The 24,738-nt window shown below is 38.8% G+C and overlaps 2 long non-coding RNA genes across 7 annotated transcripts in view; one reads left to right on the top strand and one right to left on the bottom strand.

Annotated features, from left to right (window-relative positions):
• LOC135178173 (uncharacterized) overlaps positions 1-10,186 on the top strand; it is a 29,160-nt gene extending 18,974 nt beyond the window's left edge. For 4 of the 5 annotated variants that reach the window (XR_010303398.1, XR_010303401.1, XR_010303400.1 and 1 more), the window contains 3 exons: positions 1,906-4,147; positions 8,158-8,218; positions 9,392-10,186. This is a non-coding gene — a long non-coding RNA (uncharacterized LOC135178173). The remainder of the gene's footprint in view (positions 1-1,905; positions 4,148-8,157; positions 8,219-9,391) is intronic. The other variant, XR_010303399.1, reaches the window with a different exon arrangement.
• A 2,968-nt stretch (positions 10,187-13,154) lies between these two features.
• On the bottom strand, positions 13,155-22,578 carry LOC135178176 (uncharacterized). Of its 2 annotated transcripts, XR_010303404.1 has the most exons (5): positions 22,519-22,578; positions 21,623-21,697; positions 18,284-18,365; positions 16,025-16,050; positions 13,155-13,316 (listed from the first exon to the last, which is right to left on the bottom strand). It is a non-coding gene; the product is annotated as an uncharacterized LOC135178176 (long non-coding RNA). The 2 variants fall into 2 exon arrangements; XR_010303405.1 differs by lacking the exon at positions 16,025-16,050.
• Between the last annotated feature and the right edge of the window lie 2,160 nt (positions 22,579-24,738).

Genomic DNA, 24,738 nt, shown 5'->3' on the forward strand with positions numbered 1-24,738 from the left:
GGGATTATTCTGTCCATATGTCAGAACTTGCAATTCTTCTCCAAATCCTAGTCTATGTTTGGCCTTAGTTCTGGGAGTAGGAAGTCTGTGGCCATTAGTGATAATGACTACAGATAACTCTGTGGTTCTTTCCAATTCAAGCGTTTCAGTGATGCATTTGGGTATGTGGAAACTCAGCATCTAGAACAGACAAACTAAGGATACAGATGAGAGGCTCTCAGCTTCAGAGCAGGGAGTTAAAACTCTGAAGTGTTGTCTGTAAGGCTATCAGTTGAGGCCAGCATGTTAATTACATAGGATGTGAATCTGGTTCTTCAGGCTGTTCTCCAGGAAGGTACAGCCAAGCCCAAATTTAGGAATAGTGCACATTTGTCAGACTGAAATATTTCTACCAAGCACTTTTGAAAAAAATATTGTTTCACAACAGAATCTAAGCAAAAGAGGCTGGGAGTCAGGTCACAGAGGATGACATGTAAGCATAGATGGCAATATGTGCAATGTTTAAACTCTGGTTGTGATGAAGACCTACTCAGCAGTGAAAAACCCCCAGCATTTACTTCAGTGTGAACTGAGCTACTCTCTTGACTCTCTTGCTTAGAACTCTTTCTATTAAAACACTTTTTTTCACCCCTTATTTTTAACCCCCTTTTTTTTTATACCCCTTTTTTACCAAAGGGGTATAAACACAAGCACCTAGTTAAACTGAGTTGTTTTAATCCTCCCCCTCTGATTGTAAGTTCATGAAACAGAGAAAAGCTATATATAAAGAAATGTCCATGGTCCCGAACTACAGCAAGCCAATTTGATGTGTTTGAATCAAACTGCTATCAATAGCAATAAAACTGCAGACCTTATTTCTGCCCAGTCAGCATATGTCATCTGTAGCCCTAGCCTGGAGGGACTGACTCTGACCTGAGGAATTCTTTGGTTCCAACCATAACTTTTTTCAGATTATGCACTGGATTCATTTGTTTTAAACTATTTTCTACAGTGTAAGCTTGAAAAATCAGCCTACTAACAGTGCCCTTCTTTCTTGTCAAAAATGTCACTTGTCCCTTTGTGGACCGTAGGTTGGCTCCTTGTGGGTTAATTTGTCCACACACACACACCTGCCACACCAAGGACCACGTTTCACATCTAAGTGATGATTAGGAGTAGTTCTTGAAATCTAAAGAGCACAAATGCACTTTTCATTAATTTTTTAAAAGCTGATGGTTTGGTGGTAGTTGTGCTACAAGGCATTGCAGATGTGCATAATGAATACAAAGTATTAGATGATATAATGCAAACATAGAACCTATAGAATCTAAACTCCATTGATAATTATGTCACGTTAGTAGGATCAAATCCATGACCAGTAGTCATCTTGTATTTATCTACTGGCCTCTCCACATTACTGTGTGGCACTCATAGTGCCTCTGGTTTCACAGCACAGAACATTTCTCATTCATGAGAGAGTATAATCTTATTAAAAATTAATTTAGAAACATATTTAAAATTTAAACGTATTTATGAATTAGGGCTGTGATGATACAAAACTCTGAGAAAAGTTGTGTGGGTTTTTTTTTAAAGAGAAAAAAAAATAAACAGACCCAAACCCAAACCAGTTGGAAGTGAAGATCTCTGCTTCTACCAGTTCAGCTGTAAATATTTTTGATGGCCCTATCAGCAGATTAGTGGATCTCTTGAACCAAACAAATGAATGTTTTCCTGTTGCTTCTGCTGTGGTTATTACAAACCATTGGTACAGCAAAGAATCAATTTTTGTCACTTTCTCTCAAGACTTCAGAATTATCTGACATTCAAAAAGTTAGTTATTTGGTATTGGTACAAATAGGAAAGAAAACATGCCTCCCTCCTCCTCCTCTTCCCTCTCTCACTGGGCTCTTATCTTTTCTCCACCAGAAGCCAGAATGCTCAATGGAAATCAGAACAATGTCAAGTTAACCTGAAAAACTTCCAGTTCTTTCTCATCCTGAGAACATATGGTCACGTTTTGTTCGACTGGGTAAGAATGGTCTAGTTGGGTACTTCTGAAGTGTGGGGGGCGGGTAACACCCAAACCACCTCACAGCACATGGGGTTGGTCATTCCAAGTTCTTCCATTTATGTTCAGCTCAAACACAGCTGCTTAAACCCCCCAAGATCTACTTCTGTATTTATATTACATGTCATGTAGGACTTACATATAGGACTATATGAATTTTATATAGAGTACCAAGCAGAATGGAAAATGTACAGATCCTGACAAAGCAGTGATAAAACTTTTAAACAGATATATATTTTTAACTGAAATGTATATGTAACATGACAGCTTTGGGAATGTCTGTGTCCTATCTGAACTTTAGGTTTACTTACACCGTAAACACAATGCAAAGGGCTGAGGAGCAGGACCTGATGTCCTGATAATGATTATACAAACTAAATGTTTCTTGTAAGGAGCAGTCTTATACAGGAATACTCAGTTTAGAACTCTCTAAATGAGCAAATAATATCTCAAAATCTTGGGAAACAATAAAATTCAAATTCTAACTTCACAGAATATTGAGAAAGAGCCACACGCTGACTTGCTTCTGGACAACATATTCTAACAATTAGAGCGCAGCCTTTGCTGTTTTAACCAACTTTTAATTCCTATAAAAAGAGTACCTGTTTCTAATGAGAGGTTGAACCTACTACCTTGTGGAACATATTGGCTTAATTTGACCAGAGATTATTTTTAAAAGCTCTCCTAAATATTTCCAAGTGAGAAATATTACAAACTGAGGAGCTAATTTTCCCTAACTTCTTCCTACAACTCTCTTATCTTTTCCTAAGGTAGTGAGAGTCTGTTCTGACCATAATGATCTCAGGTGACACAGTGCCAAATCCTTTCCCACTGTATCTGAGGTGACATGACAGTACATTACACAGTGAAGTAGAAGTTACCACCGTTGTGACCTGATGAAACCTAAAAAGACTCTTTGTGCTTTTATATTAGAATTTTTTTTAACTTCTAGTCTTTTCAGTATAAGTAGAATACTTTGATCCATCATTTTCATCTGTGGCTGTCCAGGGAATAATAGGATGACATAGTACTCTCCATAACTGCAATAGCCAAAGACACAGAAACATGCTTTCTGGGTATTTTGATGCACGAGATGTCTATAACAGGATTTACATGCACTGTAAGTAGTACTTATACTTTAATTTTGGTCTAGATTGATTTTCTTTAGGAAAAGAGGTGACTAAATTTAAAACCATAAAGCTAAAACCATGCACTTTAATCTAATGTGGACCTTTTTTAAAATCAAGTCATAGCACTTGAGAACTGAGCCCTTCAAACATTATCCACCTCAGTGAGCCTATAGGCTTCAATGGTGTCATTTAAATAGGTGACCATTTGAAGGTGAGTGGTGCTTAAAGGACCAGGGCTCAGATAGATGCAATAAAGTGGAGGCACACAGCAGTAAAGCCATAAATTAATTTTGTCTCCCTAATATACACAGCTATCAACCCCTTTTATATTATCAGGAAAATTCAGCTTTGTTTATTAGTACAACTGAACCAAAAAACAAATTTAGAATCATTTTTCCTGACCTCATTCACGCTGATTTCACACCAGTGTAATTTCATATGCTTTAATTGTGTAACTTCTGTTTTAGTTCATTGTAGACACTCAGACCTAAACCCTTATCATCTCTCAAAACAAATTGATCATTATTTTCACAGCTTCCTGCAGCCAGAGCTTCTCAGATTTTCTCAGCATGTATCACATTTCTGTTTCTTAACATATAAATGTAAAGCAGTTGGGGGTCTAGATGATTTGATGGCCAGATTTGCTTAGAGAAAGATGATTTTATGTTTCTCTGCTCATTGATGGCAATGACGATTTAGCTTGTTAACTATGTTTAGAAGGATTTACCAGGCACCATCACTAAGAAGACAAACATAAATTAAGGCCAAGACTCAAGCAAGATAATCAAAGTTTAAGGAAACAGAATGAGTGTGAAAGAGATCCATTCTACAATTAAAGAACTATCTTCTTGCCTTTGTTTCAAGCTAAGCCTTCTCTAAAAGGAGCTTTTCAGTCTCCTATTTCAAAGGTTGAGACTTGTCATCCTAAATTCCCTCTAAGTCACTGGACAAAGATGAGCAATTCGACAAGGTAATCCACTTATTAAGTGATTACTAAAGGAATACAAAACAACAAAGTTTTCAATGTGGGTACCTGCAGCCAGGTTAAGATTAATCCAAGCTATACATCTAACAAGAGGGTCTATTAATAAATAATTATGCTAGAACATATCTATAAAATCATAGAATCATAGAATCAAGCAGGTTGGAAGAAACCTCCAAGATCATCCAGTCCAACCTAGCACCCAGCCCTAGCCAGTCAACTAGACCATGGCACTAAGTGCCTCAGCCAGGCTTTTCTTGAAGACCCCCAGGGATGGTGCCTCCACCACCTCCCTGGGCAGCCCATTCCAATGGGAAATCACTCTCTCTGGGAAGAACTTCTTCCTAACATCCAGCCTATACCTACCCTGACACAACTTGAGACTGTGTCCCCTTGTTCTATTGCTGGTTGCCTGGGAGAAGAGGCCACCCCCCACCACCAAAAATTAATGTAAAATCTTTCAGAAACAAAACTGTTTAAGAGCTTCAATACTTATTACTATGTAGCAGCAACTATTTAAAGTGAGAGAAAAGCATGTAACAGAAATCTGCACTTTTCTCTGCCACAGCAAGTCGTTATTGGTGGACTAGCTGCAGTGAAGATCTAAACAGTGGAGGAAATGCATGTGTTGAAAACACGGGACATTGTAGCCAGGTGGGCGGTGGCCTCTTCTCCCAGGTAACCAGCAATAGAACAAGGGGACACAGTCTCAAGTTGTGCCGGGGGAAGTATAGGCTGGATGTTAGGAGGAAGTTCGTCACAGAGAGAGTGATTTCCCATTGGAATGGGCTGCCCAGGGAGGTGGTGGAGGCACCATCCCTGGGGGTGTTGAAGCAAAGCCTGGATGAGGCACTTAGTGCCATGGTCTAGTTGACTGGCTAGGGCTGGGTGCTAGGTTGGACTGGATGATCTTGGAGGTCTCTTCCAACTTGCTTGATTCTATGATTCTATGTGCTGAAGTGAACTAGCATACTGTACTCAGCTCCTGAAACATGTCTGCAGCCTTTTCTTAACCCCACATGTAGAAGAACTGGTACACCGTGGAAGAGAATCTAATAAACCTAACAAGGAAACAAGATTACTGTGCCTTAACCAAGGTGTTAAGAACTCCTTCAGCTGAGCCCTTAATACCTTAGACTTAGTTTCCCAACGATGTATTTTTTGTCAGCCAAGGGTAGGATAAGGAAATGCATCAGTGTTTAATCCTGTTTTGGCTTCCTTGTTCCATCTCAGGGCAGCATAAGTAAAGCATTGCTTCTACAAGCTATATCCATACCTTGGCAGCACAGCACATTGATAGGCTGACGCTATAGTAAATATGATTATGTGTCTATAAGAGATATACCTCTAATAAAGGAATATAAGGGAACAATCTCTGCTACCCAGCTATTTGCTTTCTGGCTTTTGCATGTGGCTCTTTCCAGGGTACTTCACTTAGAGATGTAGGAAATGCCACAGTATGACTTTTGGATCCCTCCCTAGCTCACAGCAGTTATCACTATTTCTACCCCATACAGCAGAACATCTTAAACTCTCCTAACATCACACTGAGAAATCATCATGGACAAAAGCTTGATGGAAAGTTACTCAAACCTTAGCTACCAATAAGCTTTGAAACAGGAAGCCAAACTCGTGACAAGTCTAAGCCTTCTCTAGCTTCTGAAATGAATCTGTGTGAATGGTATGAAGCATTAATCATACACTTGCACAGACTAGGAAAGGCTACTAGAACCAAATGGGAAAATGGTGACTTTCTCAGAAGACTTACCTGCTCCTCTACCAATGCAATGTGAAGTATTTGATTCCAGCATTGAGTAGAAAGTCATTCTGAAACTGAAATGAATGAGGTGGTTAGTCCCAGGAGCATGCTTTTAAACAAAGATAGGCTTTGCCAGGCAAACCAAGTAAAAGCAAACAAATGAACTGAGGCTGACAACCTTTATGGCAGTAACTTCTATGTTTTCAGAGTTAATCATGCTGTGTTTTGACATATCACTGATGAAACCTTTCAGATTTGACTTGTCATTTATTAGGGGATATCTAATGAATAGCATATAAAGTAGACTTGTTAAGTATAGTGTCTGCTGACAACTTAGTTTAGAAGTGAAGGGTATAGAAAACTCACCCCCAGAGCAAGTGGCAGTTTTTCCACAGAAAAAGTCTACTTTAACAGTCTGGACAGGTGTGCTAGGAGTGTTCCTTATCTGTGTGACCCCCAGTTGCCACAGGAATGACAGAAGACTTAGCAAGAAAGAGATCAAGCACTCAGGAGAGAGACAGGCAAACATTACTAGAATGATGACATTACCATGCTAATTTCCTTACTTAGAAAAGATAATTTAATGGTACACTTTGGGGCACTGCATTTGAAGCTGCCCGTGTACTTTTTTTTATTTGAGGATAAGATTGATGATACAAACTATTATTCCTGTTAATTGAAGACACCTTTTGCCCAACATAATCCATGCCCAACATAAAATTTTGCATGAAATTTGCAACATAAACCACCTTTTTAGGAAATGCTTCTAATCGATTTGGAAACAAGGTCTAAGAAAAATCCTTGCTAAATGTTCAAAACCTCAATGGAAGAGATTAAAGTATATCCAAGGAGGACTTAATTGGTATTTTTATATGGAAATACGTATTTCTGAACACAGAAAATGCAGCATTAATAAAACAGCACAGTAAAACAAAACAAATATATAAGTAAATTAGAAGAAGTGAGGCTTAGACCTGCCACTTCTGCTTACTGCCAGAAAGGAACCAAGTAAAGCCTTCTAACAATCAGTCAGATCTGTTTGTGAAAAAAAGTGTTGTTTGAAGATCTAAACCAAATGAAGTCAATTCTCTAACATTTCAACAGAAACATGATACAGAACTGTGTATCCTGTGCCTATTAGAAAGCGTAAGAGATGTAGAGATAAATACCTGTATTCTTTGCAAATGTAATCAGAAGTTGAGGGGCATATTCTCAGGGAAAAAAGCTCCTGCTTTTAAAATGTTGTTTTAAAAAGAACACACATAGTAAAATTAAGAAGGATTTATACAAATGTAACTGTCCTAAAATTATTTTGATCATTTTGCAAACTGCATATTAAGGATTCACTTATAGCAAATCTAAAATGATATCCACCCAGCGGATTTTTTTTTCTGATAAAATTATCAGCAATTCTTTGTAGTCTTTGGTCACTTATTTTTACACACTCTAACAACAGTTTATGCAAACCTGCAGAGTTACAATGTCTGGGTTTAGTAGTTGCAGCGTAGCATTTGTTTTAGGAGCTTTTTCTGATCTGTAATATAATGAACGTGCTGAACTCAGTGTCCACAATGTTCTGGCTTAATGCTGGATGAGGTGTTAGAGGTGTTTTCTTCCAGCACTGCACTCATAGGATAAATTGCAAATATTTCCAGAGAGGAAAGAGTTAGCAGAGTTGCTAATCTTACAAAGGTTGGAAGTATACAGAAAACCAAAAAGCAGTTGCATAATTTTCTCAGAAATGAGCAAAATACTCCCATAAAATTTTCTGTGCTTAAGAAAAAGATAAAAAGCAAATCGAATGGACAGCAGAACACGACCAGAAGTACACAAGCAGTAATTAGAAAATTTACCAACTTCACTTCCTGAGGAGGCTGCCAAAGCCCAAATTAATTTCTTTAAACAAATACTTTAGATAGCTAGATCTGTGATCACTGTGACAAACCAATAATTAAAATGAAGAGAATGAGAGTAACATTATATGGCACTTAACCTTACCAAGTGTAAACCACACTTCGTTACTTTTAGGACACTGCACAATCTCCCCAAATGTTTTCAGCAAATGTGTTTCTCATCCTGAACTCTGCCATTCTGAGAGACAGACTTTCTGTAAATGGTAGTTGTACCAGAATGAAAGATCAGACCTAAAATAGTTGGTTGTTGATTCATTTCCAAAAAGCTAACCAGATGAAGTAGCTGAGCTAGAGATGGCTATAACCTGTCTCTCCCAACTCAACAGCAGGTCTGAAATGCCTAGGCTGCCCTGACTGGTGAGACAGCTGAACTCTTCACTGGAACTGGTATGTTCTTACACGCTTGGCTGTTGTGATTTGGTCACAAAAATTATACTCAAGATGAAGGAGTTCATTTTGCTTTTACCCCACTTCAGACAGGTAGAGACCGTGGGAGCAGAATGGGGCAAATCTTCCCCCGACCTGTCTTACCAGGGCTCTGGCATTGACAAGAACGCAGTCTTCTGTGCTGAGCCTGCAGCACCCCACAGATTAATCTTCTGCAGACTAAAATGGTTTAGATCAACTCAATATATTCAGTTCTGTACAGCAGTGACACACCGTATGTCACCTAGGTTGAGACTGAACCCTGTGATACATACAAAAATAGTCTGTGGTGCCTGTCACCCTACCCTTCAGGATATAGTGCAATCTTAACATTACTAGTGTAGACTAGAAAAGCAAAGACTGGAACACACACTTAAAATCTACTACAAACTTAAGATGTACTACTCAGAGGGTTGAAACTATGACTCTTAGATACTCATTCTTATTTTAATTTCCAGCTATTAATGACAAATAATTATTCACACCTATGAGAAATTTGTGCAGACAATATTCATTCCATTCCTTACCTTCGTTGTGGAAAAGATGTTAATTACTTCTGTAACCACCATGTGGGCTGCAAACAGTAAAATCCAGTTAATGGGAGCATAGGATAGGTTAGAACACTTAAATTGATTATTTGTTTTTCATACTTAACCTCTAAACTCAGACTTTGCAGTAACTTTGGTTTCATCATCTTATGACAAGTACCATAGCATATTCTTCATACCACAAATTACTCAAACTCCCATGAGGGTATGGACATAGTGAACTGTACCTGACAGAGTAAGTTATTTTTTCATTCTTCTCAGCCTGCAATTCCAGAGCTTTAATAATGATGATTACTGGCCATTCTAATGATGATTACCGGCCATTCTTCAAGACTTTGTCCCAGCAGTTTAAAATGTGTATGTGTGGCTCTGAAAGTCTCCCCTTCCACTTTCAAGCTTCATACTCTGAAAATTTTCTTCTTTATTCTTCCTTTCTTGTCTGTCTGCAGTCACATTATTGTCACATCAGTTCTGTCAGATAGCTGGGTTAAGGAAAGCTGTTGCAGAGTGTGTACTTTTTCTTTTACTCAGATTTGTAATCCAGGTTCTGGGTTTTTTTCCTTTTTTCCCCCTCTTTTTTTTTCAGATTAAATAGACAAGTATGTAATTTGTCATTCAGCACCTTCAGTCTTTTGCAGCCAACTGGCATGCCTGTGGATTGTATCAAGCCATTCGAACAAATATGGCTTTATGGTTTAAATGACTTTAGGTGGGGACTGCCAAGCAGATAAACACAACAGATTGTTTCTGGTTTTAGACCTGTCCCTGTCACCTTTCTGGTTTATATATTTTCTTTTAAACAATGAAGTAATGCTACTTTTTTAGTGTATTGGATGTTATTCATCTTTGGTTATCCAGAATGACAAATACTGCTTCCCTATCTCTCCATAAAGCTGTCTGTGTGGGTTTTGTAACAAAATCAAAGAAGGTCCAGAGAAAAACGATTTAGTCTCTACAGCTTTTGAATCTTGGTCAGCCTTTGCCTGCAGAAGATTAAGGGCCATGCATCTTGCTCTGAGTAACAAGGCAGAAGGGAAGGAATCTATCTCTTAGAAATAGAATGTGATCTAAACTATGGATCAGCCTCAGACAAGAGCTTGAATAGAGGTTTCAAGCTGCAGTTTAGTAGGAATTTGATAGATTTCAAGTCATTGGGTGAGCAATTTGTTTTCCACCAGCCAAAACAGCATTACTGCATAGTGACTGATGATGCCAAGGGAAAACAATGAACAGAGAAGTGATGCAAAGAAGCTCTGCTGGCATAATAAGGAGAAATGGCACTTCATCATCCTATCAGGGCTGCTGCTCTGCGAGTCATAAATCACTGTCATCTGCCTCACAGCCTGGGATAAGCACAGCACAATAAATTCATTAAAACAAAGCATTCAGGGTATTGCATGTCTTCTTATATGGTAACAGGTTTGTTTTCCTGACAGCTTTACAGAAATGCCTGCTTTGTTGAAGTGTATCCATGCAGATATAAACCGAGCTGTGTTCATGATATATGTTAGTATCTAAGCAACCACAAATGAGAAGCACACTTTATTTGGTAGTGTAAATCAGTTTCAATACCATCTGGAACTAAACAGTGGGGTTTTTTTCCTTGACTTTATGCCAGATTCAGAAGACAGGAGCACTCTCTCATTTCCTTTTGAATATATATATTAAAAAAAATAGTGGTTTATGATTTTCTGCCATCTGAAACGATCAAACTAAGTTTAATAAGAAAGTAACTTCAATTATCTGCAAATCAGGATGTTATTAAAAAAGAAAAGTGTATAAAAGGCTATGGGTCTACAATGTTTGGTCTTAGGAAAGAATTGCTCTTTGGTGGGATTCGTATCACTTCATTACTTTTTCCTTATAGATCTCTGCACCTACTAAAGAATGAAATTTCTTAATCAACGATGAAAATGAACGCCTCTTCTTCCAGGACAACTACACAGCATTTGTCTTTATGCAAGGCCACAGGTGGTAGGGGACAGATCTTGTAAATTCATAGTCTAACACAGGCAAAATCTGTATGAATTTCAAAACTATGTAATTGATAGATTTGGACTTATCAAGAAAAGCACTTCATTAGATGCAAATGCTTAGAGCACAAAATAAAAACAGAATTGAAGACTTCTAATTTTCGCAGCAACCATTTAACCAAACCTACCTTCAAGTTAGCCTGAATTTTTCAAAGATACTCAGCTCTGCAGGAGTCACAAATTCCATCAGGTGTATTCCCTTTAATGAAAACAGAACGTATGTCTTGAAAATTTGGTGCTTCATCCACTCCTTTTAAAAATTACCATTTGTCTTTTGCTTAGTTTTTATAAGTGTTTCTAAAATGCAAATACAGCACAAGATTAATAATGTAAAAAGTGGGTTAATTGTAAACATATCTTTCATCTTCTTTAGACAAGAAGACATTTTATATGGTCCTTGTCAGCTTTCCCTCCTAAGAGCTCTTAAAACCCAATAAGTCATATTTTCCCATCATTATTCTACGTTATTGCATTTGTAGAATCTGCATGTTTCCACTGCAGTATCTCAAAAACTGCTGTTTTTTTCCCCTCACTCTGGAGTCAGCAGAGAATATCAGTAACAATTGGTTTGTTTTTTTTCTGGTTGGTGTCTTGCAAACTGTAGAATTTTTGCATATTTGTATTCACTTAGCATCTTAACAGAGACAAATGGAGTTGCCATTTGTTAATCATTGTAAAAGACTCATATTTAACATACATTATGCTAACATTATCACTACACGAAGGAAAACCAAATGATTGATCTCCTTATACCTGTATTAAATGGAATCACAGTGCGTTTTGTTAGACTGAGAAGAATATGTGTTCTCTTAAGGCAAAGCAGTTACATATAAAATGAAGGATGTTCTTACCAGAGAGACCGATGTTGCATTGGGGGGGGAAGGAAGGAAAGAAGGAAGGAAGGAAGGAAGGAAGGAAGGAAGGAAGGAAGGAAGGAAGGAAGGAAGGAAGGAAGGAAGGAAGGAAGGAAGGAAGGAAGGAAGGGAGGAAGGAAGGAAGGAAGGAAGGAAGGAAGGAAGGAAGGAAGGAAGGAAGGAAGGAAGGAAGGAAGGAAGGAAGGAAGGAAGGAAGGAAGGAAGGAAGGAAGGAAGGAAGGAAGGAAGGAAGGAAGGAAGGAAGGAAGGAAGGAAGGAAGGAAGGAAGGAAGGAAGGAAGGAAGGAAGGAAGGAAGGAAGGAAGGAAGGAAGGAAGGAAGGAAGGAAGGAAGGAAGGAAGGAAGGAAGGAAGGAAGGAAGGAAGGAAGGAAGGAAGGAAGGAAGGAAGGAAGGAAGGAAGGAAGGAAGGAAGGAAGGAAGGAAGGAAGGAAGGAAGGAAGGAAGGAAGGAAGGAAGGAAGGAAGGAAGGAAGGAAGGAAGGAAGGAAGGAAGGAAGGAAGGAAGGAAGGAAGGAAGGAAGGAAGGAAGGAAGGAAGGAAGGAAGGAAGGAAGGAAGGAAGGAAGGAAGGAAGGAAGGAAGGAAGGAAGGAAGGAAGGAAGGAAGGAAGGAAGGAAGGAAGGAAGGAAGGAAGGAAGGAAGGAAGGAAGGAAGGAAGGAAGGAAGGAAGGAAGGAAGGAAGGAAGGAAGGAAGGAAGGAAGGAAGGAAGGAAGGAAGGAAGGAAGGAAGGAAGGAAGGAAGGAAGGAAGGAAGGAAGGAAGGAAGGAAGGAAGGAAGGAAGGAAGGAAGGAAGGAAGGAAGGAAGGAAGGAAGGAAGGAAGGAAGGAAGGAAGGAAGGAAGGAAGGAAGGAAGGAAGGAAGGAAGGAAGGAAGGAAGGAAGGAAGGAAGGAAGGAAGGAAGGAAGGAAGGAAGGAAGGAAGGAAGGAAGGAAGGAAGGAAGGAAGGAAGGAAGGAAGGAAGGAAGGAAGGAAGGAAGGAAGGAAGGAAGGAAGGAAGGAAGGAAGGAAGGAAGGAAGGAAGGAAGGAAGGAAGGAAGGAAGGAAGGAAGGAAGGAAGGAAGGAAGGAAGGAAGGAAGGAAGGAAGGAAGGAAGGAAGGAAGGAAGGAAGGAAGGAAGGAAGGAAGGTCCGTCCAGACCACTGTTTGTCACTATTTTCTACATCTCTGTAACAGTATGCTATTTACCTGCATGCAATACCTCATTCCATCCATAGATGGCGTCGGTTCTTGCAGACTGCTTCAATCCATTTCACTTCTGCTGACTTTCTTCTTCACTGCATATAGAAAACATTACCTTTATTCGCTTCCCTTATATTTATTCCTCTTACCTTTACTTCTTTTATTAGAAACACACCTCTCATCAATCACTTCACTTACATTCCTTACCATTACTTATTGTACATTTCTATCTTCACTTACAAAGACACTTCTCACATGCCCTATTCTAACTACTTATACCTTGCCTTTTTTCATCCACTATGTTACATACCTGAAACAGTCTGTTGCACTCCATTATCATGTGTGCCAAGCCGTCTGCTGCTGCCTGGTTTTCACACAGCTCACTCTGATCTGGCTTTCCAATGCTGCACTTCCTCACACCCGATCTGCTAATACATCAACAAAACAAACATTATGTCTGCGCAATACATATAACAGGCAACAACTCAGAACACTTGCAACACTCACTTCTCTACCTGCTCACATGTGCCCACACAAAGACAAACACAACTTAACTTCTGTATGCATTCTATAGCCCCTATCTTTCCCTGCTGCAACCTCTGCCCATGTCTTCTCTTTCCATCACCTACTGCTAGGGATTAAACCACAACTGCACCTTCTATGCACATTCCTCGCTGCCTGTTGTGTACACACCAATTCTTGCACAGGGACTTCTCCATCTCTTCCTCACACTAACTAAGACAACACTGTCTGTGGAAATTTCATAATCCACAGCACAGAGCACATTATTACTTCCCTGTTCCTTTGATGATCGCATCAGCCACTGCACATCTAAGCCAACACTCTGCTGCTGCGTTTTCTTCAACGCTACACACACCACATAGGGGGTAAGTGCAGCCCTGCCATCCCCTGATGGCCTCTGTTCTCACTTGCATACAATCATTTCATTTCATACAAACATTTCGCTCTTTCCCTTCATCCAATCCAAGCATTCTCAATCTCTCCCATATCTGCTTCTACAACACTACCCTCAGCACCACATCTCTGCATAAGGGGATTCCACCTCCTCCCTGGAAAGCATTTCACTCAACAAAAGCTGCCTTGCATGTTGAAGGACCACATACAGTCCACACATTACTGCTTTCATCCTCCATGTCATGCTTTTCTCTGTATGCATTCTTGCAAAACTCCTTGACAAATTAGTGGAACATAACAGTACTCAGTGCTGCTCCTCTAAGTCAGATGTCTCAGCTGCTACCCTTTCAAGTCAAACCCCTGCACTATAGCATAAATGCCCACTTATCAAACCGCCACTGTTTACAAGTATCACACCTGCTACATGGAGACAACAAAGACAAAATGATGCTCCTACTTAGGAAACTCATATTCCACAGCACTGCTCTTGTCAACTCAGGATGCCCAACTCCCCGAACCTCAAACACAACTGCAATCCAGGAACGATCTGCTGCCGCATCCTTCCCCATCCCCAACTGCTCTTGCTATGACCACACAGCTCCCTGTTCCTGCACCACCTCCGCAAAAAACCCTAACCACACACGGGCACATTCAGATATCAGGCACCACCTAAAAGCACAGCACTTACTGTTTCCTTCCCCCTCTGCAGTCAACACCCTCTGCTTACCCTGAAGGATGGCACTCACACAACTGACACCTTCTGCTTTGGAAGCATATCCACTTCTCACACAGCAGAACCTGTAACAGCAACTGCTACCATCTGCCAGGCCTAGGAGCTGCTCCTGGTCTTACATTACCAATGCAGGGGCTACATTTCCAAAGAGCACAGCAGTCATGAGGAAGGGAGGCTAGAAGCCTCACCAGGACGACCTTACATTACTCTTCCTGTACCTGCACAACGACATTTGAAACAAACCCCAAGACACAAACACTGTTCCTTCCTTCCTTCCTTCCTTCCTTCCTTCCTGATATAAACCCAGTATTTTCAGAATGGATTTCTAATTTCATCAGATAGAAAACACCAAGATGCAGGGTTAGGTCAGAAAGTAGTATTTGGGGAGCTTACTTGCAATTTTTGTATATTTAGGTACAGAATTGAAGTTAATGGCCCTTACAGAATTAGGAATCAGTACTAATTAAAATAAAAATTCACGATCTACCAAGTAACATCAGGCCCACGGTATGATACAAACTGGAAGGTCAGAGTTTTTACAACAAGGGAAGAAAACTGCTTTTTAAAAGGACTTTAAATACATTTTAAAATAAATTAATACCATTTGGAATCCCATTGAACCATAGAGATTATTTTGAATTAATCTTTTAAAATCCACTTTTTAAAATCCTTCCAAATGTAATCCTGGGTTGAGATGAAATCCCAATTCCATTTAATTTTTTTAGTTGTTTGTTTTCCTGGTAAAACGGGCTAGTCTATTTTAGATCATATGAACTGCTATTAGAGTCACTCAGTAATGATATTTCTTATGTGGCAGAGGCTTAGTAAATTCCCATCATCCGCAGTTTATCCAAAGAGATTAACCATTTATAATCAAATCCAGGTGGATTAATCATGCCCTGGATAGGAAGACTCAGAGCTGTCTCAATGCAAAGCTGGTTCATATCAGCTGGGCTTCTCAGGGAAGGTGTGGTGCAAAAAAGAATGTACTCTGTTGCTTCCAGGCTACCTCATATGCACACGAAAGTTAACCACTTCTGAATTGTGTAGAACCATGGCAAATCAAACCCAAAATTAGTTATATTCACTGAAAATTTGTTATCTTGAGCACCACGGAATTAAAGCATCAAAAAGCCTAATGCAGAGCCAAGTGGTGAATGCAGTTAGCTTGGGTTCTGTTGGATCTGAGTCCTGACTCAGATGCTTCTACAATGTATTTCACTGTGGTCTTAGTCCAGAACAGCTGTACATAAAGGACAGAAGCCAACTCAGTTCTTATCGAACTGGAGAAGTTCCCCAGAATTTTAAGCATCAAAGATTTCTAACACTAAAAGGAAAGGAGCATCATCAGCCCATACAAGTTTGTTACTTGTATTGTCCAGCCCGTTGTACTAAATAAAATTTATATGAAGTACATATTGTGGAAGGCATTCTTGTTTATGACAAAAACAAATATGGAAATGTAGATTTTGGCAACCAGCTTACCCCTTTATGAAGTTTCACTGATGATTCTGAAATAAAATATGTATTCAAACATAAAAGTGGTTTTAGTAGCTGCATATTTTATACTAGTCCAAATAAAAAGAACATCCATTATATATATTGTCTTGTTTGCAGTGAACAGCCAAAAATCAGCATAAAGTACACAGTTTAGTTCCTCTCCCCACCTGCTGACTCTTCAGCCTACAGCATGAGAAAAGGGTAGTCCAATAAGGCAGATAAATGATTTGACTTCCTATTTCTGTACCTTTGGACTAGATTCATATTGTCTCAAAGGTCCCTGTAGTTCTCCAAACAATACTAGTACCCATATTAATCAGAGTGGCACTGATATGGATACCTGTGCTTGACCACTTTGATCATCTAGACTGTATCTGGCATAATCTATAAGTAATAAATTACTCTCTCTAGAGAAAAGACCAAGAGTTGGTTACTGAGGTCTTAATCATTCTTTCCTCTGGGAAGAAAGACATCCTTACCTCTTTTGGGACAGTAGCTTTTATCCAGTGCTTTATTTAGCATTGCCTGTACCTGCACACTGAGGGAATGTGGTGACATGGCTGCTTACAGACAGATGTGCAGACATGCTATTTACCAGTGGATCTGATTAGCTTCAAGTCAGGTCCAGCTCTGAAGCTGTGAGAAAGCATTTGAGCTACCTGTGCCCTTAATGAGCCCTGATGAATTGTGCAGTATAAGAAATGGGGCACTTAATTTCAGACTAGAGCAGGCCCGGGTCCAGATAACCAGGAGTGCAGGAAAACACAGTTTATCCTGTCAGTTTACAACTAGTGGAAAAACACATTTACCCCTATCTACTTTGCACCAAATTACTTTCAGAGTGAAAGTCACTGCAGTAGTCCTGTGTGTTAACAAAATCCAAGACAGAATTCTGCCTCTGATTCTTCAAGCAACCTCAATGCTAGAAAATAAAAAGCATGGTCTTGCCCTCAATATCACACTCAGGCACAAGACCCAGGATGAAATAATTGCTTCCGATTATGCAAATGGGCATCAGTTCTCATCTTATCCAAGTAATAGTAGAATGAAGTCACCAGGAGCAGAAATGGGGGGGGGGAAGTGTCTTAATTACTTTTTTAGATTCCCTGTGAGAAAGCTGCAAATTAAAGCAAATAGATAAAATGTGTGTGTGATGAATTGTAATCAACATAAATGCACTTTGAGAAACAAGAACCTGGCATACTCAAAATCAACCACTATATATTCTCAAGAAAGTTCATGGGTGTCAGCTGGTGTTGGACCCAGTGTGGCATTTCTTTGCAACATGTTAGATGCCTTAACTCGATTGATAGTCTAAGAAAACTGTGTATTTCAAGAAGGAACCTGCAGAAAACAACTGGCTGAAAAGTAGATTCATTAGATTAATTAGGAATTAAATGCAGAAAGAGGCTAATTAATGTGTCCAACAACATTCCTATTGGGCAATGCAGGTGTCAAGAGACAAAGAAATTGGCATCAATTGGCACTTGAACACAACATGGCAATTTGTGTTTCTCATGGTCTTTAAAGGCTCTGAATGTTACAGTGACGGTTGTAGAATAGATTAGGCTGGTAGGGACCCTTTAAAGTCATGTAGTCCAAGCTTCTGCTTAGCAAGACTAACTTCAAAGACTGTTCAGGACTTCAGATAGTCATTCTGAAAATCTCTAACAATGGAAATTTTGCATCCTCTCTGGGGATGCTGTCCCAGTACTTAATCCCTGCCATTGTAAAGTATTTTTTCTTATGTCTAAACTCAATTTCCTTTACCAAAATATGCAAAAATCTGCAAATATTACATCTTACTCTTTCATTTTTACCTCCAGGGCGTGTTAAAAAAACATCCTTTCTCTTTAGGCAAGCATGAACCTTATCTACTCATCTTCATAATCAGTCTAACCATTAAGCTAAAGCCAATCTCCAAGTGTGTTTCCCTCTTTCCCCTATTCATCAGAAACTATGCTCGCCACTGCATGAAAAGCAGCTAGAAAAAAAACTCCACAGCTTTCCCACTTCTGTACCTTCATCCTGATCTAGCATAGCACAGCTGTCATTTTATGTGGGAAAAAAAGAAATTATAAGGAACACCACACACCACAGCTAAAATCAAGTCAAGGGCAGGAAATCTTAGTGGTGATTTCAAACTACAATTGCTCAGCACACAAAAAGTATGTCAGTACATTTTGTAAGAAGTAAAATTAAATAAAAATTGCAGTTGCAACCAATGAAATGTCATTCTCTTACCTTCCATTTAGAAGTAAGATTGTTCTTGACCTTTGGAAACACTTGAAGTTCATTGCCAACAAGCACTCAGCAGCTTCAAATTCTGCAAAATTAAACAAGTGTAAAGCTAGTTTAGTACAATAAATCCAATTCAATATGTGTTCCTCAAGGACTTTTGGTGCCACTTGCCACATATTTGTAGGCATCTTACATTTCTAAAGTCTTGAACACATTATTCCTTTCTTTAACAAAAAACCAACAAACAACAAATTTACAGTGCAAGTGAAAACCCAAGTTGCCTAGCCACAGGTGAATACAGATGACATTCACAATCCAAAAACCAGTTAAAAAACTGCCTTTGGCTTCTTGCAAAATTAAGACCAGGTTCTGCTATATAAAATTCAAATGGTAGTGGTTTCCAGTAATGGATGAGAAGCAACTGACTAACAAAAAACAAGGGGGAATATTATACTGTCAAATTTTCAGAGAGCATGTTCATCTAAGTGAAGAACTGAGAAACTGGCTTTATTCTTATTTGCTCTGAACTCTACCTACATGAATTTCGAATGGTGAGTTATTGCACAAGAGCTCTGCAATCGTTTGATGATAAAAATATTTTAACATTTGCAGTCAAGAAAGAACTTTTTCTCAGCTCAGACAGAAATGGAGCACTGCTTTTTTGTGGAATTTTGAGTGGGGGACATGTCTGGTGTTTTGTTTCCCTTTTGTAGTTGATGCCTGGTCCAGTACCCATAATATCCCCTGTGACGCTTATGTAGTACTTACTTTTGAAGGGTTTCTGAAAAAAAAAAAAAAGAACTACCTTTCATTGTTTCTCCCCTTAGCTTTTGCTCTTTTCTGTAGAATATTATATGAAAATATGTAGTGATGACACCAATGTTCTTAATCAAACACCTACTCTTTATGATTGTGGAAGATGGTCATCTCCTGACCACTATCACTGTGTCCCAAAAATGGAGAGGTAGCAATAAAATTCACCTGAATCCTCACATAGAAAATGCTGAATAAAATTTATTGATTAACTGATTCTTAGTATGTTGAGCTAACATTGAAATATCAGTAGTCTTTGTTGGAGAACTGTCTCCTCCTTTCCCCAGATGTGAGAGAATTTTGCAGGGCATCTGTAGAAAGTGGAAATGTATTCCTGACACATAATGCACAACCAATACAGAACTAATGAAAGATGTTTTTAAGCGGATTGACAATGGCAACAAGGAAAAAGAAGTGGAGAGAAAAACAAGAGTTGTTAAATATCGTGAAAAATAGAAAAGAAAGCAGAAATATATGAAAGGAACTGAAGAATGGAAGAGAGAATAAAAATATACAAGCAGGGAAAATGTAGGAAAGTAGAATAAAACCTTAAAGAGTGAGCAGTGTGAAGAACAAGAATCAAAAGGAGGAGATTACGTATTGAAATATGCTATACAGAGAAATCAAGGAGAACAAAAGTAAGATATAAACTGGAAACCAACCAAGTGTTCAATTTTGTAAAAGTTATTTCTTAATTTTGTAGAAGTTATTTGCTTACAAGGAAAATAGTAATTCATACCTCATATATTAAGAAGAGATTTGACTATATCTTCTGTTCCAGTTTAATACCAGAACCTTCATTTTCATTCAATACTCTCTAAACTATAAAATAAAAACTAAAACAACGTAGAATCATAGAATCAACCAGGTTGGAAGAGACCTCCAAGATCATCCAGTCCAACCTAGCACCTAGCCCTAGCCAGTCAACTAGACCATGGCACTAAGTGCCTCATCCAGGCTTTTCCTGAACACTTCCAGGGATGGTGACTCCACCACCTCCCTGGGCAGCCCATTCCAATGGCAAATCACTCTCTGTGAAGAACTTCCTCCTAACATCCAGCCTATACTTCCCCCGGCACAACTTGAGACTGTGTCCCCTTGTTCTGTTGCTGGTTGTCTGGGAGAAGAGGCCACCCCCCACCTGGCTACAATGTCCCTTCAGGTAGTTAAATAATATGCATAAAGTGGTACTCTGAGGTAGTTCAAAAAGGTTACCTCTGCTCTTGCAGTACTTGAGAACCTAGGTGTTGCAACTCAGGGATGCATGAAATTCAGATAAGAACATCAACTAATAGATAACAGACAGGAAACAGAATATATTGAAGCAGCTGTTCTTAGCTTCTTCACCAGGTCTATCACATAATCTTAGACTTTAAATGTTTTGCAATGTAGGAGATGTTTGAGATACTAGCAACAAGGTCTTAGATTAAGAAAATTAAGTTAATTTACACTTGAAAAAATGGGATTGACAAGAAAATGTGTCAGTTCATGTGGCTCTGCCAAGTACTGAAAAGGCAACCCTAAAAAAGGTTGGTGCCAATGGGTTATTCAGTGAGGAAGATGCAGCATCTAAAGTAGGATGGTATGAACTGAAGCTAAGAAGAGAATAGGCATCAAACCCACTTAAGTAGCAATGTATTTGCACAGATGGTGATTAATATGTGAAATGGATCACCAAGGATGGCAGCAATAGCTGTAACCATGAACTCACTCCAAAACAGTTATACAAGCACTTAGAAGAATAACATTATTATAGGGTACGAAGTCTGGACAGGTATTGCTCAGCTGTTGGCAGAATACATGATGGACTGCCAGATGTGTGTTTAAGGTTCTGTTGGAAAAGCACACTGTTCACAGCCACTATCCTGCTGTCTGTTTCACAGACATTTTGCATGTGCACATTCAGCAAATATATATGAAGGTTAGTTACTCCTTGGAGAACAAATTATACTCAAACCTTTGTGGAGATGAGCATCTTCCACAGAAACTCACAGTGCTTGACTGAGAATCGGAAAAAGATTTCCTAGTCTGTCTAAAATTAATGAGTGCCATCCCTACCCCTTTCAATCAATCAACAAATCAGTCAATAGAGTTAGGATATTTCTTGCTTACTCTTGTATTAGCACAGGCCATTGATTACATAGGCCAAAGAGGGTTTGTAAAATTTTAATCCTATATTCACCATAGAAGATAAGAGATGAGACTGCCCAAAGGTGTAATCCTGTTATTCGGCTCTGGACAGAAGCATTCTTCATGCACCATTTTCAGGCATTAAGATCTCTTACAACTTCTTGGGTTCTGCACGGATCAACAAACGCTTTTTGTTTAGTATAAAGTTGAACAAAATGAAGTGAATCACTTAAGAAATATTTGACCCGCACTGCTTAGATCACAACAGGGAGTAATGTGAGAAGGAAGAAAGCATTAATTGACTCACAATCCAGAGAAATGCAGGAAATAATGGAAAAAAAAGAATAAACTATAATAAAGGCAAACAACATGAAAGGGATGGAAACTAAATGATAATACCATTCTGGAGCATCAAGTCCATTCAGTTCATCCATCTAGTCAGAAGAAATGTATCTCTAGGGCCAAATGCAAATTCTGAAAACCAAAATCATAGAATCACAGAATGCCTTGGGTTGGAAAGGACTGCTGAAGACACCATTCAACAACGGCTAAAACACAGATGTATTTTCAAGTGTTTTACTTGCAAATGCAAAGTGCAGCATTATTAAGGCTGCTATAAGGAAAAACTAATTCTATCCTACCGGATGCAGCATATTCATAGATGAGTTACAGGCCAGATGCCAATATTCTTGTACATGACAACCAACCAGCATCTTCCATGAAGTAACCAAAGTCAATGACAGAAATGTATTTTATGCATTTGCTTTTGCAATGACTCAGACATAGCAGAAGTAGCAGCTGCTTATCTGGTTAGTGGATTGCTTAAGTACCACAGTTGACATAACAGCAGCATTATACTGCTTCAGATTAATTAGCATCTGTTCAAGAGATATGATCTTTTAACAGTATAAGACTCTTGTAAAAGCTCAGAATAAAATAAGATCAGTGGATATGATCTGAATCTGTAAGCACGAGCTGCAAGTGCAATCTAGTACTTCAGCACTGAATATAGAAATGTGATTTAAAAATGAAGAAAATGGTCTGAGGTCCTACGTGATACATAGAGTTGAGTCACTGTGAACTATTGCCATCTGTAGTTTCATTAATTCGACTGGTGCAGTGCCAGAGCTAAAACTATGAGAGGAAACATCTTTCTGAGTAGTGGAAGGCTATTTATTAGTTTGGTGTAATTTTGTAAGGAAGATATTTGGAAACAATGGACAGTCTAACTGTGACTCACAGCCAAAAAGATCATTGTTGGAATTACAGGTAATTATAATTTCTCAGAAACTCACCTCTGAGTTTGGACAAAGTGTCAAGGATTCTTGATGAGCAATCTGCCACCTTTATAATGCTGTGGAAGGCACAGGAAATAAAGAGGGTAGTCAAATCAACCTTCATTAATCACATATGCTAAAACTTACAGCTCTTATATAAATAGAATATTAAGGTAAATTACTAAGAGTCAGTGTTCTGCCAGAAAAACAGTCTTGATCTCTTTTGTTGGAATATAGATTTGGCAGTGTTTTAATTCATATTAACTGTTTGTGCAACACTGTTAACTATATGTCCCAAAAGCAGATGACGCTCTGATTGCTCATATTTGGAATACACTTTCCCTCTAATATGAGACAAATTGTAGACATCTAAACAGTATTTTCAAATTCCTTCAGTTGGTGAGGTAACTGTGGAGGGCCATTTCGCTTCTCTACCTACACCCTTGCAGAAACACTTCAGTTTTTTATGGCACATTTTTACCTCATTATATTATCAGCTGTGTTTTCATTGAGGCAGACAAATCCAGTCAAACAAGTCCCAGACTTGCTCAGATACAATTAGATATGATCAAAGACAAAGACAGATATTGCAATTCAAAATGTCTTCCTTAATTGAGATGTCAGCAAATATCCAGACATCAAACTTTGTTTTAAACTTGTTTCTTTAGCATACTAAATGCTAATAAGTCTTAGGCAGCAGAAGCAGGAAGTATTTAACATCCAGTAGCACTGAATAAAAATCTTAATTTAAAGATAATTTGCATCTGTAAATACTCTTAAGGGAAGTGTGATTCAACTGAGGGCAAGGTTTAAATATACAGCCTGTAATACTCTGTATGTTGGCTTCTTACAGATGCAGAGATAGTTTTTGAGCACTCGCTCTCACAGTTGCATTTTTGCCTTGCGAAAATCAGTTTCTGAGATGCGATTATATGCATAAATCTCTCAACTGCTAAAGCAAAGAACGCAGAAAACTGAAAGGTAGGATATGGGTTTAAACAGGATAGCTGTATCAAGGTAAATAGTGTCTGGTTTCAGTGGAAATTTCTGTTAGAGCTTTGCCATGGGCTGGATGCCAGAGGCGTCAGAAGAAGAGATGGGGCAATGCTTAATGTAAGCCAATCCAACCCATTTATTGCATTCCAAACATGTGTTTTTATACATTTCATCAGAAGGCTACAAATTGTATTGAACTGCAATTGGTTACGTGTCTTTGTGTTAGAAATTGCATACTAATTAGCGTAGGCATTCATCATACTCTCTCAGCAGCACGTACATCATGTCTAAGCAATCTAAGTCAGCAGAGATAGGCAAAAACCACAGGCTCCAGACTTACATTTGTTTATATTTGTTACACCATTCTCTAAGGTCATCCCAACCTTCTGTTTTATCTCAACTCAGCACTTACTGAGCTCACGCACTCTCGCCTGTCCATGGCTTATGTTCCAGTGTATAATATTCAGGCAATTCTATAGAATCACTACATTTCATGTTACTATTCCCAACAGAGATTAAAGATGATCATGAAAACAGACTTTTGCATTAGAAATATTAAAACATTGTAGTCTTCATTGATGAAGGGTGCTGTAAAACACAAAGGACCAAGACACCTCTGTTATACTGGAACATTTAGGTAGAAGTCATTCTCATACAGAATCAACTTGTTCCCATTTCCTTTAGGCACAGGGAACATTCACAGAAGCTTTCTTCAGAATCTGTTAACCAATACATTTAATGCGTTAAAAAATATCTATGGTTGAGAAGAAAATGACCCCCATCTAACATATCAGCTTGTGGAAGTTCATCACAGATACAACCAAAAGAGGAAATGAAGAGGCCTCTGAGTTGGTACAGACCTTTGTTGTAATCCATTCAAAGAGCAGGGCTGTGCCCATGCACAGGTTTGCCACTGTGCAAATTTTGGTTAAAAAATGGTGAAACTGGTTACATATTTTTTAGCAACAGCCAACAGCTACTTAGGTCACAGTAAATGCCATTGCTTCCCATCACCTAATAACATGGAGAACAATAATGTGTATGTCCCATTGAACTTCCTTGTGCTAATTTTTGCCACTTAACATGCTAAACCACATGGAACATCCATAACCCTTTCTGATTTATGACACAGAAAGCTATATGCATATTTACTCTCTAGAAAACAGAGAACAAGCTGATTAGCCTCCTTGTAGCCTCTGAAGCACAGAGCTATTTTTTAGCAACAAAACCCCTACTCTTCTG

The sequence above is a fragment of the Pogoniulus pusillus genome, chromosome 9 (assembly GCF_015220805.1).
Source record: "Pogoniulus pusillus isolate bPogPus1 chromosome 9, bPogPus1.pri, whole genome shotgun sequence".
NCBI lineage: Eukaryota > Metazoa > Chordata > Aves > Piciformes > Lybiidae > Pogoniulus > Pogoniulus pusillus.